The following is a 17,500-nucleotide window of genomic DNA, read 5'->3' as shown; positions in this document are numbered from 1 at the left end:
TTCGCAATGAATCGTATAGGCCTACATTCTGTAACGAATATCAAACGAGCGCACAGGTAATAAGATGCGTAAAATGAGCATTTGTATTAAATTAACCTTCACCTTCAGTCAGCATCTCACAGTAACACGCAGAATAAATGCGCACAGCTGTGGCCTCCGGAATAGCCTGCTATGCCAAACACGCATTTTGCTGGAAAAGCACAGCTCTAATGTCATTAATGGAGAGGTCGATGGTGTGATTATGGTTTGATTTAAACACCATCTTGTTCTGATTTGCTGCGCTCGTCTCTGCGGTGAGCAGCTTTAGACTGGATCAAACTGACAGAGGCTGACTGTAGGTGGCGCTATATCGTCTCCAAATCCTCCGGAGACACAACAAAAAAGATTTGTTTTTACAAACACACACACACACACACACACACACACACACACACACACATAGCCTATATATAATAATAAAATAATCGTTACAGAATTTGAGGCAAAGGAAAATATTACAGTGGTGAAATAGTTATGTTCTATTGTATTGAATTCAGTTGACTGATATTCCTTAGTTTAGATTTAGAGTTAGTAGGCTACCTAAGATATAGCCTTCATTCAGACTTTTTAGATGTTAGGTAAAAGTAAATATTATATATGTGTATATTATTCCTATAAGAAATGCAAGTGTAGCTATTCTATCATATAAATATCAGAATCTTTTAATCATATAAATATCATCAGAATCTCAGTCAAAAACAGGAAGATGCAAAGAAGAGTCAACTTGTCTATTCATACATTGTCCCTTTTTGTTTTTAATTAATTAATTAATTTATTTATTTACATTTTTCTAAATTGTTTTACCTTTATTCAGTGTTTGATGCTGTGCTTGTTATTCGCAAGAGGGTGTCGCTTTATTTTTTATTTCAGAGCCAATATTATAAACGAATACTAAATTGCAGATTCATTTCAAATTAAATAAATATAATTAATAGTTAAATAATTAAAAATATTTATCTACAAAATTTAATTTCAAGATTAGGAAGGGTTTGACTTAAATGTATGGAAAAATATAATTTTGTTTAAAATATTAATGCACATGATATTACCTCATACAATATTTAACAATTTGACCGTTTTTTTTTTTTTTTTTTAGAATGTATTTTATGTTTAGTTATTTCATGGTGATATTTTATAAACAAAGAATGAAATACTCACTGGCACTATAAAGACTGCAGAAAGCGGCAGTAAAGTGGAAATGTTTTGGACTGATCTCTGAGGGACGCAGGGGGCAAGTCGGCTAGTCTGCCTCCTAGTTAGGTTAGAGGATGATTTTTCTTTCTCCTGGTGTTTTTGGAGGAGCTTCTGGTACAATATGTAGCACTGCGGGCTCTAATTTCACCCTCCGTTGCACACCTTCCCCAAAGCTAGGGTTTCTCTCCCTCTCTCTCTCTTTGAGACCCCCTCCCAGCCTCCACCCTGCCCTTGTGCTCTCTGCGTTTTTTGCTCTTTTTTTTTTTTTTAGACTTCTAAAATTAAGTGTTAGTGTTTTTGTCACCCATGGAGAAATTTCACAGTGAATTTGAGCGGACATTGTAAATCATAGCAGGACTTGGCGTTATGTGTTTGAGTCCGTCAGGGTTTCCGATTCAAGACGACGCCAAATTTATTAAAAGCATTCAGACAGCAGTAAACTGATTCACACACAATCATTAATGGATCTATATAAATAAACTAAAAGATAACAAAAGTAATTAAAAAAATAGATAATAATTAAATAAAAAATAAAAAAATCAAATTATATAATGATCAGTTTAATTTCACTCTTATATATTTATAATATTAACAGTAATATTGACATTATGAGTAGACTAGCTTATAAATTTCTCCTGAGGACGTGCAAAAAAAAAAAGAAAAAAGAAAAAAAAAAAATCTGCAAGCGATGCGAAGTGAAATGTAAAATCTAAAAAAACAAAACAAAACAAAACAACAACAACAATCAAACATTTGGCCTCTTAATTTGATCATGGCCTTGCTTCACTGACAGTGAGTAATCCATCTTCTCTCCGGCGCTGCTCGGAGTCTCTCAGACTCAGACGGGAACCACACACATCCCGGAGACGGATCTCTCCGCTCGTCCCGGCTCTCCTCTGTTCTCCCTCGTCGTTCTTCTGAGCATTGAGGAAGTTCATCTCGCCAGAGGTGAAGATATTTCCTCGTTCTCGCAGCCTCCCGTTCTCATGGTAACGTCACTGATCGATCAGAGCAGCGCGCGCTTCATTAGCGAGCATCCGCAGAAGTGAGTCTGACTCCGAGCGAAACTCTGATAATCTATCTGGTTATGCATCTGATAGAGCTTCTCGAAGTAGTATAGGCTGATATGATTATTTATATTTTGAAAATGTGTGCATGGAAGCCAAACGTGTAGGAATTTTCATATTAAACAAACATTTATAAAATATTCTTATTAGATTTTTTTTATTTTTATTCCCTGCTTTGTAATTTATGATACTATTTCGATTGTTTATTACTTTTCTTATTTATTTATTTGTTTTATAAAATATTTTAGTGTGAGTTATGGGCACATTAACACCGCCGAATGTAAACAAAAGACATTTACATTTATAAGTGAAATTACAATCTTTTAACTAACTGAGCTCTAGAACGATTGGCTCAAAAATACGTAATGAAACCCTAAACTCCATTAGGAAAGTGTCAAGTAAAGGGCTTGTGTTATGAGGGAACAGATGGAGGCTTCGCGCAAGAGATTGATTCTGCGCTCTCTTTTAATTTCGACATAATTAATTAGATCATTACAACAGTTTTCCATTGATCTTGCCATTTAGGACCAAAATTAAAAGGTGAATCAGTTAGCTGTTAGATATATGTTGTCTATTAACAAAGGAATATTAGTAAGCAAATGGGAACACGCACGCACACACGCACGCGCGCGCGCACACACACATGCACATGTAAACCTTTTCTTCTTAGAGAAACGTGCATGCAGAGTTTTATATATATACAAGAGCACATTAATGTGGCAAATAATGCGAATTATGGCACATTTTAACAATTCATTTATTCATGCATGCATTCATTATGAATTAGCCTATCATAAAATCCAACGAAATTTTCAATCTTACTTAAAAAACAAATACAATAAAATAAAAACGTTTAAATTACATATACGCAAAAAGTAAAGTAAAAATATATATTAAATTAATTAATATTATTTATTATAATATTGATCATTTATTAGCTTATGTATTCTATCGTATTTTTGACGTGAGGAGTGTCTGTGTTCAGCACGTGTTGTCTAAGTACATTCACAGTTCATTTAAAGTTACTGCCTCCAATGAAAGCATAAAAAATTACGCCGAGAAATAAAAGTTCAATATTTAACTTTTACTGCTGTTCAGCCCACATTTTAGATCATAAACCTGATTTCGCAGAAATATGCCTTTTAGAGGCCAGTCGTAAAACGCAATACACTGAAAATATAAATTAGGAAACGAAATGGGAAAATCTTCACAGATGAAACAACAGCAGGATGATCTTCTTCTGCTTCTCAGTCCCTCCTTCTCGCTCTCCTTTTATCTCTTTAATACACGACATAAAAGTAGCATATAAAACGAATATACTATACTAAACCATAATATAATATTAAATAATACATGCATGTGCTTATTTTCATATTTTGTTATACACTAGGCATGGGTAGTAAAATCCTTTAAATAAAAATAAAAACAACTAATATAGTGCACTTATAGCTGAAGTCATGCTCTGTTTTATTTTGCTCATCCTGAAGTGTCCCACAAGCTCATAATCAGGTTAATCTGTCTGATATGAAGCACACTGGGGAGGTAAGATCCAGCGCGTGAGAGTCAGTGGTTCATACAATATGCAGATTTAGAAAGAATTCCTAAATGTGCCCTCAAGTGTTTAAATATAAATAGTGTGGAGGTTATGCCTGGCTTTTTCACTGCCGCTGTCAAGGGAAAATGGAAAATTGTAAGTCCTTAAACTGTTCACGCTTTACTGGTCAAACTTATCTCTCATCTGAACTTAAAAAGTGTTTCTGTAAAATCTGGTCTCAAATCAGACGTTAGATTAATCGACTCTGTATTGATTATAATGATGTGAAGTTTGAAGATGGTGATGGACCAGTTTTCCCAGTGCATGCCCTAAAGCAGGTCCATAGTGTCTCTATGTGTGTATCACACAGCTGCGCTGCTCTGAAGCGACAAAAAAACAGCTTTTCTGCACCCCAGTGCAATATGGGAACCAGCCCGTCTGTCCAAGGTGGCCCTTGGGCATCATCTCTCATCCGTGTGGCCCTTGGCATCTAGAGCCTGTAGTTATGCTAATACTCTCATCACTTATCCGGACACAAACATTCCACTATTGTGTGAATAATTTGTAATTAATTCTTTGAAGGGGGAACAGAAGAGTGTCCACCTCTAGCTGAGAGATGATGCTTTGACAGGTAAATGAATGCATGTGTTTTTCAATGAGAATACTCTTGACATGGACGGTCTGTATTTCTCTCTGTTTTCACGTTTGCTCACAACATGTGCTCTTTAAATGCAAGACTAACTTATTTATTATTAGATTTAATAAGAAACAAAACCTTTTTTTTTTTTTAAAGCAAATCATTTTCTCTTTGATATTCAAGGTAGACTTCAGTGTAAACTCAGACTTTTCCAGTGGTTTGAGACCTCTGCAGTATGCTCTGATTAGTCTTTTAAATATTCGTCATTTCATAGAATTTAAAACTCTGCTGTGCCTGTATGTTATGTGTCTATTTTTATTTCCTCTTTTTAGCAAAATCCAGTGTTATTTTCATATCAATTAATTTTTTTTATAGTTTCTGATTGCCTTTTTTCAGCTTTTCTGTTTCAGAAATAGTTTTGTGTGCTTTTGTCATATTTGTTTTTTTTTTTTTTATATGTCTATATAATTTTATATTCACTTTTAGTTTTAATTGTTTTACATCAAGTTAAACTAAATGAAAAGGAGAAATGTTTAATGTCCAACTAGTTGAATTATAAGTTATATATATATATATATATATATATATATATATATATATATATTTTTTTTTTTTTTTTTTTTTTTACAAGACATACACAAATTCAGCAATAGCAGTATTCTTGTTCTGAGATCACAGAATTAAACCACCAAGATCCATTACAATTAGACTCTGAACATTTACTACCCATAAGTCTGTGGTGTGAATCTAACCTTTGAACCCCAAAGCGGGCGGCCCAATATGGTTGCCACGGGGCAGCACTCAGTGGACTTATCAGTCCATCACAAGTAATTTACCCTTTAGCATTCTTGTAAAATTTTACTAAAAAGGCATTCTCAAAGTACATTTCATTTGGAGTATACGGATTGTTTTGGTATCTTTTGAAAGGAGACACTCTCAGATTCACTGTAAGTCTTACTGGTATTGAGTAATATAACTTTGAACATACTGAAAAAGAAAAAGAAAAACTGTTTATTATTATTATTATTATTATTATTATTATTATTATTATTATTATTATTATTATTATTATTATTATTAATCAGATGCCTGCAGATAACAGCTGGGAGCTATTAGCTGGAAAACTCAATGGGATCACAGCATGAAGCCTTGTTTGCGGTTTGGCAAAGACGCTGATTGTACCTGCCGTGTTGATTTGTATCAAAATGGTTTGCATCATTCGAATAACAAGAATCTCTGCTTCTCAAGGAGTTGTTGTATGTTGCAAAGTTAACCCTCAAAAACCCACAGTGTACCGCGGGCGGAATAGTGCACACTAACATGTTAACTGTCCCCTCCGTCAGCGTGATGCAGCGCTCTCTCCGCTCTCATCCATCCTGTGACACGGAGGCCATCGAAGGAAACGAGCTCTCGTTCATCATTCCTCCCTCACTCCCAACTCACACAAACAAACAAACAAATAAACACATAAACAGCCCATTACTGACAGTCTCAGGCCTCAGCGCGCTCACGTTCGGCCTGGGAAACACTGGGAATGATGATGTTTTCTTCTCTATACAAATGTTTCTTTTTTTCTGAAAAAGTTCAGGCTGGTTTTTGTGGTGAATCTGTTGAGCGCTGTATACGGCTCAGTGCTCGGTCTGACAGGCGTCTCAGCACAGCTGTATTCTGCATGCGTGTAATTGTGTGTGTTTGTGTGTGTGTGTGTGGGCTGTACACATGCTTTAACACTTGTTTGCTGCTCTCAGGGCCTCACCTGTGGCAGGTAAACATCTGCTGCCGGCTCCCAGCAGGCATTGCTCTGGTTGAGGGCGTGGCATGCTGGTCTTGTGAGCCGGTGCTGCAGGTGGGCTTCAGCGGCCCGAGGGACTGATAGAGTTATTAACAGGTAAACAGGGCAGGAATGGCACATCAGTGGAATCAACCCCGCCAGCCTTAAGGAAGAAAACAAAAATATGTTGTTATGTTCCACCTACTGAAATTATCATCCAATAGAAAACCTGCTTTTAAAGCCAAACTGGCAAAAAAAGAAAAAAATACATACTGTTCAAAAGTTTGGGGTGAGTAAGATTTTTAGCAAAATATATATATTAAGCAAGGATGCGTTAAATTGATAAATAGTGGCAGTAAAGAGATTTATAATAATAACAACAACAACAATAATAAATGCAGCTTTGAATAAATTACAGAAACAAATCACATTTTACAATATATTCACACAGAAAACAGTTCTTTTAAAATTGTATAATATTTCACTGTATTTTATGTACCGTTATTACTATATTTGACTGTTTTTTTCTTCAAATAAATGCAGATTTGATGAGTAATAAAATACATTTGTATACATACATATGCATTATGTTATCATATATTTTATTATATATTTATATACACATAAAGTGTTATATGTGCATTATTTAAAAATATGTCTATTATTTATTTACTTCTAAAAGTATTAATTTTTATTATTATTATTATTATTATTATTATTATTATTATTATTATTATTATTATTATTATTATTATTATTATTATTATTATTATTATTATAGCATTACTCAAAACTGTTTGAAGGGCATTGTTAAGATAAGAAAATATTAAAGCAAATGTAATTTACAGAAAAGAATGTTCTCAGAAAAAGATAGCAGTTCACAAATAGACGTCTATGGTTAGAAATAATAATACGTGGAATATGTTAGGTCATGTGATTCTGTGCTGTCCATGTTTATTGTGATGTGTGTGTGTGTGAGTGTGTGTCAGGCAGTGCTGTTTTACTAACACTATTGATTGCAGGTGATGTTTTGGACAGAGTCCATCTGAACCCACAGAGCCTTAAATACATCACTGTCCAACAGGGACCTCCAGAGACGATGCCAAGCTTCATGTGAGTGTGTATTCATGCCTGCTTGCCTATACAACTCATCTGTTTTCCTTTCCTAAACACTCTGTATTAAATTCCTTACTCATGCACAGAAGAAGAGTAATGCTGACAATCAAAAATCTAATACACAGTACACTGCAGTGTGTTAACAGTCAAGCTGTCACTCCTAGCCATCAGTGTTTACAGAGCTGTCTAAATCAAGACATAGCATAGACCTCTGTCATTTTTATTTAAAGCTACTAATGGTTTATGACTTCTTGAAAATATCTGTATTTGAAAAACATCAGGTGCACTTTTTTCCCATTTATTTTTGTGGTTTTTATACTAAGCACATTATATTTTCTGTCCACTAATCCTAGATTGTAACGTAACATATAAACATAATTTATTCGACTTTTACATTATTTACAAAAATTTCATAATTTATTGTTGATATTAAACTAAAGTAATTAAGATGCAATTCCAAGTTTTTCAAACTTGCATCCATCAGTTTTTAACCTAAACATGTTTACTTTGTGTCTCTGTGTCAGTTTCCTCATGTAAGGGCTGAAGGGTAAATTAATTATAGAGTTGTTGACTAAAAGAACATTTACTTGAAATTACATAAAAATGCTAATTAGCCCGGGGTTATGAACTCCCGTTTAACCTTGTGGATATCTGTGTGAGTGTGTATGTGTGTGTGTGTGTGTGTGTGTGTGTGTGTGTGTGCGTGTGTGTGCGTCTGTGTGTGTGTGCGTCTGTGTGTGTGTGTCTGTGTGTGTGTGTGTGTGTGTATGTGTGCGTGTGTGTGTGTGTGTGTGTGTGCCTGCATGGCAGCAGAGAGCTCTGGGTCGCCTGAAATCGTCACCTAATGGCTTTGACGGGGGACACACACTCACACACTCGCCGCGTCTGTGTTTCTTTTGTCTTCATTCAGATTGAAATGGACCGCTTGCAGCTCATGTGTATCCATCTCCCAGAACCCCCAGCTGTTCTGGTGTCTGTGGCCCAGCTTCCACGCATCGCTTTATAAATTGTCTGTGAATGGTGTGAGCACACACACACACACACACACACACACACACTACCCCATTACCGCCGTGTCTTGACAAATGGTCCGTGTTTCTCTGAACGTGTGCATGTGTGTTTGCTGATTTCATCCACTGTTCAGTTGATTTCAACACAAAAATATCAAAAAGCCTATAAAATATTGAAAGGGATGAATCTTAGCCATATTCTTTTCCATACTATGAGAATTTATGGTGACTATCGTTTGTCTGTCCTTTTAAATGTCCTCAGATGATTGCATCCCACTGAGCTCAGGTCACTGATTCTGTGTTAGGTGTGATATTTCACAGATGTCTATTGTTTCATATGTCATCAGCCCTGCTGGTTTGTAAGAACTGCATCTTTTATTTATATATATAAAAAAAAGAGTTTGATGGAATGGAAAGGAAACAGATTACAGAAAAACTGCAACTGCGAGACAAACAAATTGTCCTGCTTCCCTTTGAGAGAGTTTCAGAGGAAATAATTCAGACGGATGGGAAGATGAACGACCCGTCAGCTGAGGTCACATGCTGATTAGCCTTTTCTCTGCTACTTCACTCTTCACAAACCATTATCCCTGACACACACTCCTGTTCTACCCATCCATAAAAATGAGGGAGGGCAGAAAGAGAGAGAGATGCATTTGAAGACTTGCAGTAACATCTCTTGTAATCAATGCTGTGCAGGTGAATGCGAGGCCTTCCACAATTTGAGCTGTTGTGATTTGTAAGTTTTCTATCAACTACGAATGCTGTTTCATCTTTAGATAATCTCAGCTTGTTCAATGATCTGCCTGGTGAAAATACTAAGTTTGATCATTGAAGTTACAGCACACCTCTCCTAAACAAGACATGATTTAATGTTTCTTTCATGCATGTGGTGCAAATGATGCAACAAAAATGACAAGCCAAAGTTTAATATTTAGTGTGTGCATATCACCAACTGTAAGTATATAAGCAATGCTCGTCCTTAGTGAATATCAATAATAAAGGCATTTCACATTAAATTCCCTGTGAAGTGTGAGTTCAGTCTTAATATGGGGAAGGGCAGGGTAAAACACGACACACGCCGTCTGTCATTCTGTTTTCTGACTCAGAGGAAAATAACATCTGAATGCAGTTCAGTAATGGGAGCTGGAGAAAATGACTCAGGCTCATTATGATCTCTATTTCTCTCCACATTTGCTCTGATGAATGATTCAGGCAGAACTGATCACCCGATGTTTTCTGTGACCTACCTGCGCTTTCATTCCACACCGATACAAGCAGAAGAATCAATGAAGAACTACAGCGCTTTATTATGATTATGGCATTTAAACAGCTGAAGTATGCCAGGGCAAATCAGTGATTGGTTTCTTATTTTGTCCAAGAGGCTTTAGAAGGATTTTGAGATAATATTTCAGATTTTATTAATGTTTGAAATAGTTTTTATTTTTTTATTTTTTTGCATTTTAGTAATTTTATTTATTTATTTAGTTTTTGCATTTTAGATAAAGTTTTTTTTTTTGTCATTTGTATTCGTTTTTACAAGTGTATATATATATTCTTTGTTATGTGTATATGTATAGAAAACACATAAATATTAAATTATTATATAGTAACTTTATGTTAATTACTTTTAAGTCTCAGTTTGAAGATACATTAAAAAAAAAAAAAAAAAAATCCTGCTATTCCAACATGATTATCTGATTCAATTAAATTAGCTTTTCAGCTCATAGATCGGTGAATCTTCTTCAAAAATTTTGATTGTTGCAGAGCTCATTGTTACTATTGAGATGATTTTCTATATACAAGTCATTAAGGTAGTTTTGAAAAGTTAGTCTTATAGGAAATCACCTTTGGGATGTCAGATTTTTTTCTCTCTCTTTCATGAATACGTGTGCATATTAATGTAAATCATAACAACAGAAGACAGGACACTCCAGTTAGTTTGTCCTCTGAAATCTTTACCATCATCCAGACTGTGGCTTGTCAGTTCAACTGCATATAAAGATAAATTACATTATGTTGAATGCCACTTAATTACAAATTAAAATTTTCTGAACATGGCCATTTTCTAGCTAGCAAATCAAGTGTATGCAGCTAATTAGGAGCGTTTCATTGGAAAAGTAGCTCCTCGTTTTCAAGGATAATGAAAGTGAAACACTCTGGATTAATGGCACTATTTATCTTTTTTAAATTTCTATCTTTCTGTGCTGATGCCTGCCACCCCCAAGGAAAATATTCATAAAATGAAATTGAAGTTGCAGCTTAATAGCATATTAAAATATTCTGAGTGCACATCACTTCTGGTTTGCACCGGCTGTAAATTGATATTCTTGTGTCTCTTCTTGATGAAGGTTTGAGTTGACATGCATACAGATCGTGCAGAAGTTACGCGAATAGTGAAAAGTGCAACACAGTTGGTTCAAAACAACATTGTCTGTGCATGGAAACTTGAATTTGTGTTTTAAACACACAGAGCTGTTGTAGGATTTCATTCGGTGTATTAGTTGTTTTGTCATTTTTGGTTCATGCCAGACATGGTCACTAAAATGATATGGTCACTATATAAAAAGAGCTGTACATAGATCTTTAGTTTTCTACAGACAAACAGGTTCTGACATAAGAATGAGCAAATGATGCCAGTATTTTCATGAACCTTTGGGTGTTTTTGCATTAGTCTGACATCTAGAGGTCCTCCCTGATATTATTCTTCAGTCTGAACTCATCCGCTGCTCCTGCTGAGAACTGAGAGAGGTCACTTTCTGTTTCTCTCTCTCTCTGAGCACCTGTTTCAAGGTCAGGGAGGTAAATCAGTTCCTCTGAAACTCATGCGAGGAGTTTTTACGAAGCGTCCGGTGCTTACGATGAGCTCAGGACGCCTGCCGTAAATTTGCAGCCGTTATTTAGCACCAACGATGAAGCAATGTTTTATTTGGCCTGCAAGGACACACCGGCACCTATCAGTTTACAAGCTGGGTCATATTAAATATGACATGATTATCTCACTGCATTCTGAAAACAACAGGGAGATAAAAGCATTTATTGTTTGATACACAGACCTAAACAGAAGACAGAAGTGCTGCTGCAGTGCAATCACTTCTGAGAGTTTACATTTTGTTTCTTTATTATTATTATTATTATTATTATTATTATTATTATTATTATTATTATATAGTTGTTTTCTTTTCAGGGTAAAGGGCTGACAAATGTATCTAACATTTTTTATGAATTAATACTGTAGTTAATAATAAAAATGTATACTGTATACACAAATATATATATATATATATATATATATATATATATATATATATATATATATATATATATATATATATATATATATAATTCTAAATTATTATAAATCAATTTTATTTTAATATATATTATTTCATTATATATTAACAATTATGTAATAATCAATTTAAGTATTTTATTATTTATTTTAATATATAATATATTATTTCATTATATATTAACAATTATGTAATAATCAATTTAAGTATTTTATTATTTATTTTAATATATAATAATATTATTTCATTATATATTAACAACTATGTAATAATCAATTTAAGTATTTTATTATAATAAATACAATTACAAATAATTATACACAAAATTATATTGAGTGTAATTTATTATATACATTGCATGTTTCTATATACTTACATTTATATATGTATATATCATTATTATAGATGTAATTATAAAAGCATGATTTTGTTTATGTTTTAGTTACTGCAATGAATTATTTTCATGTAGAGATAAACATAAGAATTTATGAATAAGCTGTAATCAGTTAGAAATGGTGGGGAAGGGATAACTATATCCTTTGTCTCTATGCTTAGTTAGTGCATGAGTTAGATTAAGGTTAGTCTATTCTGAACAGATGCTTTAGAGAAGCCTTCTCCTGACAGGAATATTACTTACAGTCTGGGATAGTGTTATACGCCGCCCTGCCATCAGTCTGAAAATGAATAACATTTTGTTCACCCAGTTCAAGAACGGATGGCATGCAGATTTATCATTTCAGAGATCCCACCACCTTATTCCCCCAAGGTTTGTCCGCTCGGTCTCTACTTAGAAATTCAGCATGCTGAAAACCTTCAAGTAGAACATATTGAAGTGCTCAGACGAACCGACCCTGTTTATGCGGGAGGAAGCAGATAGGCTGTCGGACCCCCAGCGGGCAGGTCCTGAACGGAGACGAGCGATCCTTTAAACTGCCGAGGTGATACCGCTGGATAATGTAGCAAATAAATCAGACAATAGGGTTGAATATTTCATTTCACATCCATATTCCTCATGGGCAGAAATGATGGTGAAATGTAAAAACAGCGATTGCGGCCCCTCTGGAGAGAGATGCTGTTTGAGGATAGAGGAGGTTTGATGGCTCTGTCTGAATCACATCCATCTCTCAGGCAGCTGGAATCGCATCTTTTAATGGAATTGCATGTGATCCCTGTGTCTCTGCAGCCCTGAGAGAGCTGCTCTGCATTCAATTTTACATGTTAAACCTTTTAAAGGGAGCAAAAACATTAATACCATCCAGTGGCTCCAAAAACATATCAGGGCACTCAAACCCATCGGTAAAATAGCTGACTGTCAGTGCATCAGACAACAAAATATCAAACCAAGTGTTCTTTGAAGAAAAAGAAAAATAAGGTTTTAAATTTAATATAAATCAACATAAATATTGTTCTATTAAATTCTATAGTTTAAAAGAGAGAAAGTTTGTGTAAGATAATCAAAATAAATTAATAGAATAAATAATAGAAATTTATCTAATTTTGACAATGCTTTTAGACAGTTAATTTAGTTCTGATAAGATGCTTTGATATTTTTTTACTGTTACAATGAGTTTCATAAAATGTATTAAGTCTAATATGTTGGGGGCATTTTTTGCTGCATTAATGTATATTTTAGATATGTTTATGGTTATACTACAATCAACTGATTTTAATATAGTTTATTTTCAATATAGTTTAGTTCTAGCTCTCCAAACTGTTCATTTTATTAATATCTGTATTAATTATAATCTGTATATCACCGTTCATGAAGAGAACAGTGATATTGCATGGAAAATGGCACTTTTTATTAATAGTTCTCCAAAAATTAAATAAATACATTTTAAATAAATCATTTTTATGACTACAGACAAATGATGAAAATATAAGATATTGACATGGTAAGAGTTTTTATTATTTATTTATATATTAATTTATTGATTTGATCTTGAATAAAAGGGTTTGCATATTACTTAAAAGAAAAAGGATATATATTAAGGTTGTAAGTGTTTCATTTCAGTTGTAAAAACTATATTATATGTAAACTATGTTTACGTGTGGCTTATTTATTGTCTTTATGCGTTTTGGTTGTGTGGGTATTTTTAACACAAAATAAAAATAAAATAAAATGAAGAGATCGGAGAAGAAGAGAACTTTAAGAAATACTGAGGACACAATAAAGTATAAAAAATAATATGATTATTTTTTTTTGTACAGTGAAATATCATGTCAATTGCCCAATCCCTTTTTTTTCTTATAGAAATCTATATAAAGAGGTTTAAAGTGAACAGTGTTTCCCGAGATGACATCATTTCCTCTGAAGATGGCCTGATTCTTTGGTTTTTCTCTGATTCACCTTCCCAGATGCCCTCCTGCAGTCTCTCACCTCCTCCTCATAAACTTTCAGCTCATTTTCCGCCATCTGCTTCAGCATCTGCTTAGGGGGCAGATAGAGGAATGAAAAAAATGATCATGAATCCGACCGTCTTATTTCTTTCTTTCCTCTGGATCCTTGTATTATTTCCTCCTCTCATCTCTCGTTGTGTAATCTATTCTTTCTCAGGGGGCTTGATGTGCCCTCAATTCTTAAGCCTACTTTAAAGTTTAATTCAGCATTTAAACATGACCCCCCTCAGTGTGTGGTGACTTACACACTAGAAGAAAAGGTTTTTTTTGGCTTTTCATTTGCTTGGGAGGGTCACTTCCTTTCCATGTCCAGTCCGTTTGGTCAGCAGGCACAGGCAACAGAGGGCACAATAGATCAAAAAAAGTGTTATTGTAATATTTGGACAAAAGCTTGGGGTGTTTTCAGAGGGAGGGCGAGCAGAACAGACCGCGTGGCTCCCCAATCCAAAGCTTCCTCCCTCTTTTCCCTTTGAGGGGAGCAGACAATGGGACAGAGCTCTTGAATGGTGATGGGAACAGACCCGTGAGGATTACACATTCTTGAGGAGGCCCTGGGCATCACTAATACCTCAGCTGTTTTTGGTACACACACACACTGAAAAGATTTGGAAGTTGTTGCACATTTAGTTTGAATTGTTTGGTCTGAAGCTGATTTTACTTGACACTGGCAGGCCGGTTTTTATTTATTTATTTATTTATTTGAGTCAGAACTTGTTTAAAACATTTTTATTTAGGCCTTTGTAAAGTTTGGAATCTGTAAGATTTTTATTGTTTATTTTTATTTTTTGTCTATTTTGCTCACCAAGGTTTCCAACATATATTTTCATGATAAGTTTCACTTCTTTCTTTTGCAGTCTTTCTCTCTCTCTCTTTCTCTCTCAAGGCCAGATTCATAATTGTGATGAGGAGGAGATGCCTCTGGCGATTCCTGTGCAAATAAATAAAAGCTGACATAGGTCCTTTCCTGAGATCCTCTCTCTGCCTCTGTGCTCCCTCGTGAGATTACCCTGAAACAACAGTTAATCCAAGTGTCAGTGCTTCATGCCTAGAATCTTTAACACAGAGAGGAATTAAAATATGCTGCTCTAGATGATGGGACGCGATGTGGTCTTCACAATCAGAGGTGGTGTTTTCCTTTTCTATGTCAGGCATTATGCGCAGTGTGTTACTGCCCCTGATGGCTGTTAACCCCCGCCGTAAGAGAGGGCAATGCATTTGATAACAAAGAGAAGCTGAGCAGAGTATACACTTGTTCAGTAAGTGGAAGCATGTCAGAGGAGAGAAGAACGATCCTGAGATGATCTGGCATCACGTGACCGAAGTTAACCGTTTGTGTAGTTGTTCTGAACCAGTTCTGGGGCCAGTTGCATAAACATAGCCACTTTGTTAAGACTGTGTCTTAAGATTTAGCCAAGGGGTAACCAGTCTGACTTTTCGATTCAAATTGAATTTTGTAGCTGATTTAAAAAAGCTATGACCAGTCTAAAAAAAGAAAAAAAATTACATCACTAACTTTGAAGACTAATATAAGTAGTTTGACCTGAACTGTATTTCAAAGAAATTCAACACATGCATTCTGGTTTTTAGACCCTGTTCCACAAAAGTTTATTTTAAATGTATTTCAAATGTAGATTTTTTATTTTATTTTATTAAATACACATTTCTAAATGAGTAATCCAATCTATAAGACCTATTAACCTTCAGAGTTGATTAAAATGTACTAAATATGTGAAACAAATATTTAAATTAAATACGGTTACATTTACAATGTCCTTTGTAAAACATCAAATTAAATTTTATTTACTTTGTGTTACAATTCAAACTTTACCCCGTCTTTATCCACCAAGAGATTTCAGACCTCGTCATAACATGCAGAAATCTAGTTCCCTTTCAGTCGATCACTCTTGACGCCACGCAAAATGGGATATCGCTTCGATAGAGGAGCTTAAGGTAGGTTAGCTCCTCCTCCCTCACCACCCTCGATGGCGGTGCAGCAAAGGGGTATTTGGCAATCCTGCTGGTGGAGCGCGGGGTAGCGATGCAATTGTGTCCTCAATTAGACCCTGTGTTATCCAATCTCACCCAGTGAGGTAGTGCTTTTGACAATGGTGAGTGGAACTACTTGTTACGAGCCCCGGCCTACACCTAATAGGGGCACAGGTGGCTCGCACCGGGCACTGGAAGGGGCAGCACCCATGGCGCTTTGGTAGGGATCCCATTTTGCATCAGTCACCGATGTGGCGTCAAAAGTGACCGACTGAAATAGAACGTCTCTGTTACGTATGGGAACCCTCATTCCCTGAATGAGGGAACGGAGACGCCACGTTCCATCGCCATGGTTGCTGTACTGCCGCAGACCTGCCGGGTCTCCAGCTCGGCTCCTCTGGAAAACCTGGTATGCATTGCACCTGCTGCCTTGTTATACTCACGCTGTGATCAGCGGCAGCTGGATGAAATAATTGCATGCCAATGTGCATTGGCTCATTTAGTTTAAACTCAAAGTAGATTGGTCTATCGAAGCAAATCCATATTGCTTCGGTCACCGATGTGGTGTCTCCGTTCCCTTCTTCAGGGAACGAGGGTTACCATACGTAACCAAGACGTTTCACATGATCAGACCTGATTTTTGCCACTTTAAATGCAAAGGTGTGCAGACATGAAACCCATATAAATCAGACAATATTCAGTTGTAACCTGCACATAATTAAATAATCTCTCTCCCTTAATATCTATATATTCAAAGTGAGGAAATTATGATTTTCCTGCTAGTCAGCAAACTGTTAGGTTGAATGAATAAATGGGCAGTTTGTGCAGAATTGCCCAGAAGTCATAAACATTCTTAATTACCTTGCTCAGCCAACCTCAGTGTGGACCTGAAATCAAGACAAAAGTGCATATCTCTGTGAACTCATCCAACTAGTTTGGTAATGACCTAATCTTCCAACAAAATAGTCACTTTACTATGTTCGTCATTTTAATAATCACTATTTTATTAGCCAGTACTGGCTGCTGTTTTCACAGTAACATAGCATGGTGGATTCGGGCCGTCCCAGATCCTCTTATCAACAGACAATGAGAGTGTGTCAAGAGTTCAAGTGCTGTCAGAGGAGGTGGAACACTCTGTATATTGAGAATAAGTGTGCGGAGAGGCCTGTTTTCCATTTTAATTGTAAAACAGATAAACGCTAAACACTCCTCAAGAATAAATGACTTCTGAGTAATTATTGTCTAATAGCTCTCCTCCCTCGGGAGCTGTTTACGTGGCCCAGATGGCTACCAAAATGAGATTTAGGGAGAAAATTGACAACATTATTCACCCAGGCATTATCAATTACCTGGGTATCAATTGTACTGTAATCAAGTTGAATATGAGGAGGGATTCTAAGAGTCACCGTAATTAAACCTTTTTGAGACCGTGGACATTTGGGTGTCGTTTGTT

Source organism: Carassius gibelio, chromosome A12, assembly GCF_023724105.1.
Source record: "Carassius gibelio isolate Cgi1373 ecotype wild population from Czech Republic chromosome A12, carGib1.2-hapl.c, whole genome shotgun sequence".
NCBI lineage: Eukaryota > Metazoa > Chordata > Actinopteri > Cypriniformes > Cyprinidae > Carassius > Carassius gibelio.
Note: the sequence above shows the minus strand (reverse complement) of the source record.